The sequence below is a fragment of the Panthera pardus genome, unplaced genomic scaffold (assembly GCF_024362965.1).
Source record: "Panthera pardus isolate Hobbes unplaced genomic scaffold, ASM2436296v1 HiC_scaffold_15, whole genome shotgun sequence".
In the NCBI taxonomy this organism is placed as follows: domain Eukaryota; kingdom Metazoa; phylum Chordata; class Mammalia; order Carnivora; family Felidae; genus Panthera; species Panthera pardus.
In genome coordinates this window covers 31,133,255-31,147,635 of record NW_026526710.1, presented here as the reverse complement: position 1 = coordinate 31,147,635, position 14,381 = coordinate 31,133,255, and the positions used below count along the sequence as shown (strand labels likewise).

Here is a 14,381-nt window from a genome sequence, read left to right as displayed (position 1 = left end):
CTCCTACTTGCTCTCTATTTCTGTCTCAAAACAAATAAAAATAAACTTTCAAAAAAAAAGATTAAAAAAATATTATTGGGTTTTTTTCTCACATGTGTATTTGCGTGTGTTCCCTCGTACATAGCCTGGTTCTGCGACGCCTTAGACCGGAGGTTGGCCATACTATGTCCCACAGGCCGGATCCAGCCTCCTGCCAATTTTTGCATGGCTCAAAGGCTGAGAATGGTTTTTATTTTTTTCAGTGGTTGAAAAAAAGATCAAGATAATATAATAATATTTTGTGACATGTGAAATTCAAATTTCCGCATCCATAAACAAAGTTTTACTGGCACACAGCCTTGCCTATTTGTTACATATAGCGTGTGACTGGTTTCAAGCGACAATGGCAGAGCCCAGAATGGACACTGCAGCAGACACTGACTGTAGGGCTCACAAAGCCTAGATGTTTACTGTCTGTCTGGTCCATTATGGAAGAATTTTGCTGACCCCTGTCTCAGACCATTTTGACATCAGCCTGTAATTGTTGCTTTGGACTCAGTTTATATTGTTACTGTTTTCTGTGTTCCTGTTATAATTATTCACAACCAAGTACTATTTCACATTTTCTTTTACTTTCAGATGATATAGTTTCCAAATATTGGGCCATTAGAATCAGTCAGAAAAAAACCTATCATGATGAGGGGTTTTCTCTATCTTTCTCCTAGATTTGCTTTCTGTTTAAAAACCGTTGAGATTTTCTTTATTGTTTAATCTCATCATCCTTGTGGGCCTATTGTGATTCTAATAAGCAAATAATCCATCAAGCTGGTTTTTAAAATTATGACCACGAAAGGCTACAATTTGTACTTTAAATTTGCTCTAGTTAAAATTTTACTTTTTCTGGGTCTTTTTTTTGACATTGATACTCCAGTGTATGTAGGGTTTGTTTCTCTGTATCTTCACATGTGAGGTTATTTTTAGCCATATTAAAAAAAATTTAAATACAGTCTGGAGCTTTATATAAGCTGACTTGATAACTACTCTAAGACTGTGACATTGGTCCTGGAAATACATATTTAGGGTAAATAAATACCAAATGCCATTTAACTTTTTATATTTGAAGCTAACGTTTACGTTACAGATTATACTTTTGCAGCTAGCTCTGAGCCAATTTGATGGTGAAACTATGCCACTCAAAGGTTCTCTTTACTGGTGAGTGTGAGGTTCATTTCCTATCGCTTGGTCTCCACTGGCAATGGGCAACTTTCTTCAACTTTATCATAAGGATTACTGCTTTGAGTGCAAGAACCTTTGATTCAGTAACCAAATAATAACCTGGTACATTTTGTTAGCCCTGTTGTATTCTGTCACTCTCTGTACTGCGGCACATTGTATTATCAGAGTAGATTAAGACGTATTGATTAAGAAGTGTTTTTTTCATATAAAAATGCCTGCACGGTTTGACAGTATTTGATGTGTTTCTATTTTATTAAAGGATAATAGTTGCACCTTCATGCTCCAGTTCTATAAAATGGATATTTAACAAGTTCTATATCTGATGTCTAAGAAAATGCAACTTTATTTCATATAAAGCATTAAAACAACCAATCTATCCATAATATTAAAAATGTAATCGTAGCTTGTAAACATGGCCATTTGATACCAATAATATTGACGTTTATTTATACCTGACTTGGTCCCTTTAAGAAATCATAACTCTAGGGGCACCTGGGTGGCTAATTCGGTTAACTATCTGACTCTTGGTTTCTGCTCAGGTCATGATGTCCTGGCTTTGCGGGTTCAAGCCCTGCATCGGGCTCTGTGCTGACAGTGCGTAGCCTGCTTGGGATTCTCTCTCTCTCTCCTCCTCTCTCTCTCCTTCTCTCTCTCTCTCTCTGCCCCTCCCCTGCTCTCATTGTCTCCGTCTCTATCAAAATAAATAGATAAACTTAAGAAAAACCATAACTCTACCAGGGCTGTAATTAAGTGAATTTAGTTTCCAGTGCTAGGAAAACTTGACACATTTTCCAGGTGGTGTAGCACGTGACCAGGGGAAGCTCATATAGCCTTCCACAGTTAGTTTATATATTGCACACTGGGAATGGTGGTGTTTCTGATCTTCGGGGAGATGCTGTGACTAAGGATTGCATCATTCCTGCGGGTGCCCCTGTGAAAGGCAGAGAGACGGAAGTGCCGGACGGAGGGGCAGTATGCACTTCTAGTGTGATGACCCAGAAAATAGAAAAAATGACTACATCTGTTTATGTGGAGTCAGTTTCACATTTGGGAAAGATGACGGATTGACAGACAAAGGAAGTGAAGTTTCCTCTTTGGGTGCATTGGTCAGGGAAGACTTCCGCACGTATTCGCACTTCAGGGCTTATGCAAGGTTTAGTGAGTGATGAAGAGGAGACTGTGGGGTTGAAAAGGCATTTTTCCTCCTTAAATTTCAGTGTGTATCTAGTGAGTAGTATTTTTGGCACAGAATATTCAGACAGTTGTCTAATTATCTCATTCATTCTTTGAATCTGTCAACATTCAACAAATATTTACTTAACACCTGCGATGTGCTAGGCATTGTTATTCATCACGTCGGGATTCATCACTCAGCAAGCCAAGTAAAGACCCCTCCCTGGTGTCCCTTTCAGCCTCAGTCTGGTAAGATCCTTCTTGGATTGCTCAAAGATTATATCCTATAAGACCACGTTTTCCCTCATTTATTAATGACTTTCTGGAATTGAATACTTAAAAGGTAATACAAAATTCAGTTCGTCAGACTCGGCACACTATATAGCATCAAATTTAGCTTTCTTGTATACTTTGTCCCTTAGAAAAAATAAAAACAAAAGCAAAAAAGAAATCTCTATTGGAGGCAAGGGGCAGGCAGTACCTTCTGATCATTCTCCTTTATCAAACAAAGAAATTGCGTACCTGTGAATGACTCAGCAGTTGACAAAGTTTGCTTCCTTGCTGTCTGTCTTTGATCCTCATGATGACCTTGGAAGATCCAGAAGCATTTATCTCTATTTTATACCTTAGGAGACTGCAGTTCAGAGAAGGCATTTTTGCTTATTTGTTTTTGTTTTTTAAAGTTTATTTGTTTTTGAGAGAGAGAAAGCCCAAGCTGAGAGAGAGAGGGGGAGAGAGAATCCCAAGCAGTTTCCACACTGTCAACACAGCCCGTTGCGGGGCTCGGACCCACCCACAAACTGTGAGATCATGACCCGAGCTGAATTTGGACACTTAACAGACTGAGCCCTCTGGGCACCCCTGAAGTTCGGAGGAGTTAAACATGCTGCAGGCTTACAGATCAGAGAGCCAGCCCCCAGTTTTGCTCTCCCACGCACCGTGGAGCAGTCTTCCCACATGAGCACATGCATCTAGTGAGGGGATAGATGGTCTTCATCCCAGATGGAAACTTTCTGGATCTTCCGAAAATGGACATGAAGGCTTATCCAATGTGAGGGCTGCCAGCCGCACCGGGTCAGATGTCACTTCCGTCACTTTGTAGTTCCTGACCTTGGGCACGTTCTTAAGCTCTCACTTTCCCAGCCTCCTCATTTGTAAACTCGTAGTAATATGTGTTTGTAGAGTGACTGCCACGGGCCTGGCTGTCCGAGCTGGAGCTGCAGGACAGCTGTCCCCTTACTGATTGCATCCTGTGGAGGAGGAAGGCAGGAGCCAATAAATAGAGACACACACTGATGTGGGCACGTGCTAAGGGCTGGAGAGAAAAGCTACCCCAGGATCAGGGTCTTCCAATTGATGGGAGCAGCTGACAGGACCAGCCTCTCTGCGGGGGCTGATCTGGAAGCAGAGACTGGGATCCTTTTGAGGACAAGGAGAACATGGAGGCTGAGTGATCTGGGCAGAGAGAAGAGCAGGAGCCATGACTGGGGGCAGAGGTGAGCTCTGCTGGATGGAGCGGGGTGGTCAGTCTTACAGGATCCCGAAGGCTGTGGAAAGGTGTTTAGAACCTGCTTCGTAGGGTTGTTGACCAGGTGAGACAAGATGACCCACTTTACGAACTTAGTCTCGTATCTGGCCTAGCACGACATGTAAGAAATTTCCTTCTTTTATGATTGTTAAGTAATTCTTCAGGAGCAATTTGGTATGAATTCATCCCGTAGCTTAATTTGGATTTCTGAGCAAAGTGGGCAGTCAGACCAAGTTTTTATTTTTCTCTTCTAAATGGTATCGAATAAGAAGCAGTAGATATACACCTTCATATAATCTTTTTTTTTTTTTTTTTTTTTTTTTTTTTTTTTTTTTTTGAGAGAGAGAGAGAGAGAGAGAGAGAGAAAGAAAATCTTAAGCAGGCTCCACAGCCGGCACAGAGCCTGACACCGGGCTTGATCTCATAACCGTGGGATCATGACCTGAGCTGAAGTCAAGAGTCAGATGCTTAAGCAACTGAGCCACCCCGCCCCGCCCCCATATAATTTTTGACTGAATTAAAAAAGCAAGCTGAAAGAAATCCATTAAAATATTGTCAGTATTTATTTCAGGATGGGAGGATGGGGGTAATTGCCTTATGTTTCTAATTTTTTTTAGGGGTGGTCATTGAATTGGCATCCTTTGAGTTGATTCTGAATATTTCCAGTCACAGAACTCAGAAAATAAAAACAGTTTTGCTGTCCTTGGGAACCTGATTCAAATGCCTCATAGAGAGGTGCCTGCCTGCCATCCAGATGTAAGATAGTCATTGATGGACACTCCTTCCTACATTTTACTCAGATTGCCTTGGTGAAGCTTGGGATGGGTTTCTGGTGAGCTTTTTTTTTTTTTTTTTTTTTAAGTTTTTTTAATGTTTATTTATTTTTGAGAGAGAGAAACAGAACATGAGTGGGGGAGGGGCAGAGAGAGGGGGAGACACACAACCTGAAGCAGGCTCCAGGCTCAGAGCCGTCAGCACAGAGACCAATACGGCACTCGAACTCACGGACTACAAGATCATGACCTGGGCTGAAGTCAGACACTTCAACCGAGTGAGCCACCCAAGGCACCCAGTTAGCTTTTAAACAGTAAATGATGAGACACAGTGAAAGAAATTGGACTGGACTTGTATTCTCGCAGTAGTTTCTAAATTATAAAATTTAGAAAAAATGACTTGAAAACGTAATAAAAAAATACCCCTTTCAGATCAGTGATCTGAATGGAGAGTTCTTAGTTAAACAGGATGGGGCTCTGGGTAGCCTCACTTTAACATGGGTGCAAACAACATAAAATTTACCATGTCAACCATTTTTAAGGGTCCCTTGGCATTAAGTACACTCACCTTGTTGTACAACTATCTCTTCCCTCCATTGCCAGAACCTTTTTTTTTTTTTTTTTTCATCTTCCCAAACCAAGACTCTGCACCCATTAAACACTCCCTCCTCATTCCCTCCTCTGCCCAGGCCCTGGCTACCACTATACTTCCTGTCTCTGAATTTGACTACTTCGGGTCCCTCATATAATTGCAATCATATAGTATTTGTCCTTTTGTGTCTGGCTTACATTGCTTGATGTACTGTTTTCAGTGATTCTGTTTTTATGCGCAAAGACTTTCAAGTTCAGGGCGGTCTTTTTTTTTTTTTTTTTCTTTTTTAAGTGCCTTGATTTAAAAAAAAATTTTTTTTTTTTTTACGTTTATTTATTTTTGAGACAGAGAGAGACAGAGCATGAACAGGGGAGGGTCAGAGAGAGAGGGAGACACAGAATCCGAAACAGGCTCCAGGCTCTGAGCACAGAGCCCGATGTGGGGCTCGAACCCATGGACTGCGAGATCATGACCTGAGCCGAAGTCAGACGCCCAACCGACTGAGCCACCCAGGCGCCCCTAAGTGTCTTGATTTTTAATGAGTGTTTCATGAGGGCCAGGGGCCATTGTATTATGTATGATCGCTAATTTCAATCACTTATATTCAGTGTTCAACAAATGTTCTCCTTTAAATTTGTTCTAAATTCTTGTCTTGGCTGATTGGAAACTGCTACAAAACCAAGAACAGTGGCTAGCTATTTTTTTTTTTTAATATTTGCTGAAAAAGGTACAAAGGAACCTGTATCTATAAATATGTGTTTTCAAAATTCCTTTACTTCTTGCTCGATTTCCCATAAAATTGTACAAGACGACATCATAAGAGTTATGTGAGGCTGAGTAATGGAATGAATAGGCAGGCCAGTCATGAGAGGCATTGTAAATCTCTCAGAATCTGGGGGCGCCTGGGTGGTTCATTCGGTTAAGCGACTGACTTTGGCTCAGGTCATGGTCTCACGGTGAGTTCCAGCCCCGCCTCGGGCTCTGTGCTGACAGCTCGGAGCCTGGAGCCTGCTTCCGATTCTGTGTCTCCCTCTCTCTCTGCCCCTCCCCTGCTCATGCTCTGTCTCTCAAAAGTAAATAAACATTTACAAAAAAATGAAAAAAAAAATCTCTCAGAATCTGAGTAGAGGAGGGATTCAAGAAGTGAGGTTCACATGGGGCAGTAGCGCGATGGGGCAGTTACTACAGCCAGCCTGAGAAAGTCATAGCAAGGAGGTGGTCATCTGTCATGCATCATGTGTTCTGTGTGCAAGGCCCCCTGGAGCTGGGCACGGCCGAATTGTTGGAAAAGAGTTCGCTCTGGCAGAAGAGCCAAAAGGCGGGCCAGGGGGCTTTGATGTGACACTCTGGGACCCTGTAGGTCTTTGGAGCACACCTTCCTCACTGGCCTGCAGGGGGTGGTGGGGTAGGGCTGGGCTGGTTTGCAAACGGTTTCTCTAGAGACCTGAGAGCCTGAGGCCTGAGGGAGACTGGCCACTGGGTCTGGGGCTGCCAAGCAGCCGCTTTGCTTTACAGAGGGCGGGAACTTTGGGTCATATGGGTTGGGTGTGGGCCACTGATATACTGGCTTGCATAGCCACTGGTAGGTTAAGGTTGCCCTTGTGCAGCACAGTTGTGGGGGGGGAGCGAGAAGCTTGGAAATTCTGTGTGGCCCAACCGCCCTGGTTCCCCCCAGTCTCCTCTTGCTTATGGAGTCACAGACACAGGCTCCCGTGAAGTGCCTCCGAGACCTTCCATGATCAAAGGAATCAAATAGAGGAATAAATTCTCATTTTTTTTTAAAGTGTATTTATGTATGTTGAGAGAGAGGCGGGAAGGGGAAGAGAGAAAGGGGGAGAGAGAATCCCAAGCAATCTCCGCTCTGTCAACACAGGGCCCAATGCGGCTCACAGTTCGTGAGATCGTGACCTGAGCTGAAACCAAGAGTCAGAAGCTTAACAGACTGAGCCACCCAGGTGCCCCGAAGAGCTGAATACATTTAAATAAGAAATGGTTGAGCCTGAATTCTTCCTTTTACCTGAAGACCAGGAAGAAATGGAAGGCCTCTTTTTGGAGCCACAGCTGTGTCTGAGGCCCTGAGCTGTATGTTCTGGGCCCTGAGGGTACAGCCGTGAACAATGCCCAGTGCTCCAGGAGGCGTCGAAGTGGCGTGGCCAGTGCTCTGGTGGGGCCGGGCCGCTGCCCAGACAGAGCCTGGTGGGTGAGGGCGAGTAGAAGGCCCCCAGGAGGAGGTGCTCCGAGAGGGGCCATGAGAGCATGAGGAGTGAGGCCAGAGCAGGTGGGCATGCTGGGCGGAAGGAACATCCTGTGCTGAGGCAGTGAGTGGAGTTTGGGCAGCAAATGCACTCAGGAGGCTGCTCAGGAAGCTTCAGAGCATCAGGGAACAACCTACATCATAGCCTGGAGGGAGAAAGGCACTCAAAGGCTGTCCAGAGCTGGTGAAGATGCGAAGCAGAGAGGCAGTTTGTTGATTGTTGAATGTGCGTGTGCACACGTGTGTGTGTTGGTAGAGTGTGCAAATGTGGGAACATGTTAACAGTCGTTAAGTCTGTGTCCAGTGTATGTAAGTATTTACTGTACTACTTTTTCAACTGTTCTGCAGTTTTCTAAGGAAAGATTGCTGTATATGTGGGGACATAAGGGGCATCGGCGTGAAGTACCCCAACTCGGTGCCATGCCAAAGCCATCATTGTACACTGATGCAATTTAGGCAGAATGCTGTCCTGTCAAATCACATTGAAGATATTTATATTCGTATTTTAGAAAACTAAGTTGACCCATGTCTTCCCTTTCGGAGCTTATCAGGATGATTCCTTGGTCTCTATTGGAGAGGTTTAGAGGAGCCGATGCACTGATTGAGAGTGACTAACTTCAGGGATGTAATTTTAGGACTCTCTAAAATAGGACACACGCTCTACGCTGTGGTCTTATGCCTCAGTGAGTGTACTAAGTATAAAGATCTTTATCCTATTGGTAGATATTTTGGTGGCTAGCTGAAACTTTGCAAGAAGATGCACAAGGAATTATTAATTTTATTTTTGGATACATGCCTGCATTCATTTGTATCCTGTCCATAATATAAGGCTGAATACAGAAAAAATCATACAGCATTTTCTTGGCAAATTCCATGAAATGATTGTGCAGATCATTATTTTAAATAAGTGGCCTTTAATGCATAGTTGGCTGATACTTTATTCTGGAGATTGTGATAAATTATATCTTAAAGTGATATTTAAAAGCTTAATGGTTGACAGAGACATAAATATGGCTATTTAATTCATTGTCTGCTGGACAATCATGATACCTCTCTCTGGTGGGTGGACAGATTGAGACAACTGATAATGTCTGAATCGGCTATGTGGGGTAGCACACACACGACTATAGCAGTAGTCTTAAATAGGACATCACTGGAAATGAGTCTTTCAAATGGCCCGTCCTTATTCGTATGCTTTAGGTTGTCTGATATGGGTTTGTTTCTTAATTTTATTTTCCCTCGTTCCTTTTAGGGAACTTGAAAGAGACATCTTTTGTATTTACTCCATTACCCATAGACAACGTACAAAATATTGGAATCCTTGGCATCAGACTTGGAAACATAGACTGGGTTCGATTCAGTGCATTTTAAAGCAGATAGACACCAGTGACGTTTCTGGTAGTCGTTCTGGGAAATTATGAAATACCTCTTATAGCCATTCCTTTTCATGCTGTTTTCTCCTTCCATCTCTGTTGACTGTGATGCTCATCCTGTTAAACACACATCTTGTGGAAATGGAAATGGAGTCACCTCCCCAGTTGTGCTTTATAAACACAACGTGCCTTAGTTCCTCCTGATGGTCCTGGCTCACTGTGGAGTGACAGGCTGCAATTTGCCAGCAGGTCAGCGACTGAGCTGATGACAAGTGACCTTTCTAACACTGCAATCAATGCTTGTTATTTGGAAAACAAAATGATACAGTTTGTATTTTTCAGGAGATGGGTCATTGGGTCAGCCCACCATTGACATGTGGATTTGTTACTTGGGCTGGGTGAGTCAGTTCAGACAGGAATGTTAATTTATTTGAATTGATCTTGGTCTTGCTCTTATGAAACAGTGTTGGGCATTTGTTAGTGGCACGAATTCTTAAAAATAATTGGTTTTACACATCAGCCAAAGACTTTTGGAAAGCCTGCTTTACACAATGGCATCGTATACCAGCTTAGGCAAATACACCATAATATGTTTTGTTTGGATTTGATGTTTCTTGGTTGTCTTGAAAGAAAATCTTAAATATGTGGACTCATATGTGTCATATTTAAATACTCTTTCTCCATGTGTTTCCTGAAACGTGTTTCATGAGGCCCCATCAGTACATAGTCGTGAGGCTGAATAATTTCGGGAAAAGATGCGGGGAAGGTATTAGCTGCCCGAAGAGATAGCCTTGTGGTAGTGTTGTTGAATAACTGCTTTCGGCTTTCACCCTCTAGATACATGGGAGGGTTGTGTGTTTCTGTCCCCTTTGATTTAGATGTGGCTACACCTGATTTGGCTGGTGAAATGTGAGTAGAAGTGACATGTGTCACTTTCAGGCAGAGCTTCAGCAGCCAGTATGAGATTCCCCATGTTCTCTTCCCTTTATCCTGCCTTGCTAATTGTGGAAGCATTGGGATGCTTTTAGCCTGGGTGCCTGAGGGAGGAAATGTAGCAGTGACTTCTCCTCCCCACATATACGTGCACGCACACACTCACTCAGCTGACTCCAGGGGGCATGTGCCTGAGGGAGACAGAAACTTCTTTGTGTTCTGCCACTGAGATTTTGGAGTTGTGTGTTGAGTGGTTCTCAACCTCTCTGGTCTTAGGGACCCTTGACACTTTTACATAATATTTTTTTGAAGTATTTAAAGAGCTTTTGTTCATGTGGGTATTTTCTGTTTATATTTTCTGGATTAGAGATTAAAGCTGGATTAGAAATTTTGACAACAGTGCATAAGCATACATTCCGTTAGCCATCGGAGCAGTGATGGACATGTGTTAGTAATTGAGAATGAAATGAGGATAATGAAGTCAAATAATGTCATATTATTATTGTGAAAACTGCTTTGACCTTGTGGATTCCTTGGGAGGATCTTAGGGATTTCAGGGTCCCTGGAAGACACTTTGAGAATCATTGGCCTAGACCATCTTAAGTGAAATGACTACCTTGGCAATTTAGAATTAAAGGCTCAGAGGACTCTGGGAGGAAAACAAGAAGGGAAAATGATTGTGGAAATATTGCCAAAAAGATATCTCTGAGTGTTAAAACTCACTTTTTCTTTTTGAATAAAGACAGTATAAGTACTTCATCCTTATTACTGCAAGGCATTTATTCGTTATACCAAAAAATACCCATTTAAAATAAAATACTCCCTTCCCCGCCCCCCCCCCCCCCAAATTACATTGTACAAAGCCATGTAACTGTGAATCTTACAAGTTCTCTGAAGGTCTAGTTTCTGAAATGTCATGCTCTAGAAAAATTTGAAAGTAGGATTAATATTCATATATTTGAAATCGTTTGGGTGGAGGCATTCTGGACCACAGAAGGTTGGATAAAGTGAATTATTTAAACTTAATTGTATGTAGGGAAGTTATATAAAATCATTGGTAATGCTACTTCTGAGATTTGTAACTGTGGAACTGTCATATTTATTGTCATGATAAAATAATTTCAACTCCTTTTATTATGAAATGTGCAGTGACAAAGTGATATCAAGATGGCTGAACATTATTCAGGGATACTTGGAAATTGTGCTTGAAAGAAACTACATATGAACTGATAACAAATCCTGCAGGTGAACCTACCAGTCATATATCTCCCTGATATCAGTACCCACATTTATGTAAGATAACACATTTATTTCCAAAGATATGAGTTCTCACAGCATTTGCTAACATTTAAAAGGCATGATAGATAAACATTTTCTGAGTTGAGTGTTAACATAGCCATGGGAATAGTTATCAGGGGAATTCGGTGATCTTTATAGATTTGTTCATCTATTATAGATAGTTAATACTTAAGCTTTAGGAAGAAGACAGAAACAGATGACCTTACTGGCTCTTTCTAGCCCTAGGACCTTTTCTTGTTCCAGTAAATACTCGTGAAGCACCTGCTGTGGGCAGGCACTGTTTTTGTATCCTAGAAGATCAAGACCATCATGGATGACCTAAGAGCAAGGAGGCGATGTTCTTTTTTATTTTTTAATTTTTATTTTTTAAAATTTACATCCAAGTTAGTTAGCATATAGTGAAACAATGATTTCAGGGTAGATTCCTTAATGCCCCTTACCCATTTAGCCCATTCCCCCTCCCACAACCCCTCCAGTAACCCTCTGTTTGTTCTCCATATTTAAGAGTCTCGTATGTTTTGTCCCTCTCCCTGTTTTTATATTCTTTTTGCTTCCCTTCCCTTGTGTTCATATGTTCTGTGCCTTAAAGTCCTCATATGAGTGAAGTCATATGCTATTTGTCTTTCTCTGACTACTTTCGCTTAGCATAACACCCTCTAGTTCCATCCACATAGTTGCAAATGGCAAGATTTCATTCTTTTTGATTGCCGAGTAATACTCCATTGCATATATATACCACATCTTCTTTATCCATTCATCCATTGATGGACATTTGTGCTCTTTCCACACTTTGGCTATTGTTGATAGTGCTGCTATAAACATGGGGGTGCATGTGTCCCTTCGAAACATCACACCTGTATCCCTTGGATAAATGCCTAGTAGTGCAATTGCTGGGTCGTAGGGTAGTTCTATCTTTAATTTTTTGAGGAACCTCCATACTGTTTTCCAGAGTGGCTGCACCAGTTTGCATTCCCACCAGCAGTGCAAAAGAGATCAAGGAGGCGATGGTTTACTTGAAAGACCCAAGTATTAAAATAGAATAAAGCACCGACCAGAAGAAAAGAAAATTAAATTTATGAAGTGGCAAAGACTCACTGAGGATTAATTTCATCTACTAATTGCCTACCCGTTATCGTGCCTTCTGAAGCCTGGGACTCTAGAAAGTCCCTATTCTTTGGAGTTCCCCACAGGCTGGGAACACTTCAACAAGGCTTCCTGAGAAGATTTGATAGATGTAATCAAGAGCCGGAAGTGGCCATCTGCCCACTTGTTGTAGCTGGCATCCATAGCCGCCCCTATTAGGTTGAAGATGCAGGCTTCTTCCTTCAGTAGAATTGTATGAAGGGAGGGCCTGCCTTCACTGAGCCCTTCACAGAGATAATGTCTTTATTAAATGCCTGCATTTGGCTCATGCCTTGTTTTCCCTGCCACTGAAAAGAGAAACGGTGTGTTGTTTCAATTCAACCTTTAAGTAACAGAAGTATATAGTTGTGATTGGTGTGACCAGTCACACTTTCTTGCGCCTGCCACAGGATAGTATTTTCTTTTCTTATTTAATTTGTCTGATAAGATTTTCAGTAAGCATTTTCAAGTCAAGTCACACATCTCATTTGGGTAATTCCTTATGTCCTCCAGCAGATGGAGACGTGTAAGTCTTTGCTTTTTTAATTGGCTGGGCTGCTCTTGCCCCAGGTGACATTGCTCCACTTCTCGACTTAAGTGCAGGGTCAGATTTTGCAGATGAGCTAATGAATACGCCCTCTGCACTTCTCTTCCTCCCCTCCTTTGGCCTGGTTAAGAGTTCTTATTTATTTTTGCATTTCATAAGATCTTTATCATTACTGACCTTCCCCAGTGGCCTTTAATGACATGTCCATGGCAAAGCAAAGAGCAGAGAGCCAGCCCCCAGAGCTTCAGGGGAGCAGATTTAAATCCTCTGTGATCCTTTCACACCACAGCCTACCCCGTGTTTTGATTCAGAGTAAATCCCAGAGGTCAGATCTTTTTTCAGGCAGCAGGGTAAACTTTGGTTCCAGATTTTCTGAGGGCAGCGTAGAGGGTAGAGAGAGGCTGTCCTCATTTGCCTCTACATACCCACTCGCCCAAAGAGAGGAATTTTGAAACAGTGTTAGTTTCAAGGGATCTTCTGATTTAAGTGATTTTTTTCCTCTTTCTTCCTTAATTAACTTACCCATTTAGTTCAGGTGGGTCAAAGAAGAGATCTCTAAGACTTCATTCTTGACAAATTCAGTAAAACCTTTCAAAAATATATTAATTATCTTGAAGCCCTTTAGAGTCACCATTTGTTGCATTTCCTGCCTTTCTTGCTATTTCTACTACTAATGGGGGAAATTACTGTTTTTCAAGTTCTAAGACCAGTACTTTCTAATTTGATGAACATTCTTCCAATTCATTAACAAAAAAGAAAGGTAACACCCTGAGGGAATTCATAGGATAGCTGCTCACCCTTAAGAAATGGCAATGAAAATTGGTTCCCAAAAAATAAACACAGAAAACAACTCACCAACCAACCGAATGATAATTAAAAAAAACGCAACAAAACCCAATTGTGACCAAAAGCATTGTTCTTTAAGGAGCTAGTAATTTATCATATTTTTGTAATATTAGGCTTTCTCTGTAATTTGAAGATGCAGTTTATAAATAGGTTGTTTTCCAAGCTAAGTAATTAATTACATTCATGGGAGACATTTTCACTTACTTTGTAAGTCTTTGTAAGAGCAAATGAAATGATTATTCCACAAATGTCTATTGACTTATTGAATGAATTCTGAGAATAGGATACATCCAAATTCAATAGGTCCTGTGATCTAGATCCTTATTTTGAGATTAAAGAGCTTTCTAAAGAAAATGAAGTTCTTTGTTTTTTGCTAAGAATTCATTGAGGACAAAAAATGTACTAGATATTGGAACAAATAAATCCCCAAATTTCAGTGCCTTAACGCTGTAGACCGTGATTTTCCATTCGTGTAGCAGTCTAGGGTGGTTCCAGGTCGGAAGCCTCCAGGTTGGGAATGCCCTTACTCACAGACATCCGTGTTGCAAAGGACTCTGCCGTCTTGAGCATGTGTTCTCCAGGATTACCCTCAAGTGCACATCTTGGTGGCATAGGAGAAAGTCCGTGGAGGATTGATGTGGGAGGCTGCCGTGGACCCGATTCAAAAGTAGAGAGAACAAAGTCATGTGCAGGTTGCAGGGAGTAGAGTTTGGTTGGATGCCCCGG

General features: G+C 41.9%; 1 protein-coding gene across 5 annotated transcripts in view; it reads left to right on the top strand.

Moving 5' to 3' along the window:
- Nucleotides 1-14,381, top strand: part of PTPRM (protein tyrosine phosphatase receptor type M) — a 791,703-nt gene that overhangs the window by 199,245 nt on the left and 578,077 nt on the right. The window lies entirely within an intron of this gene.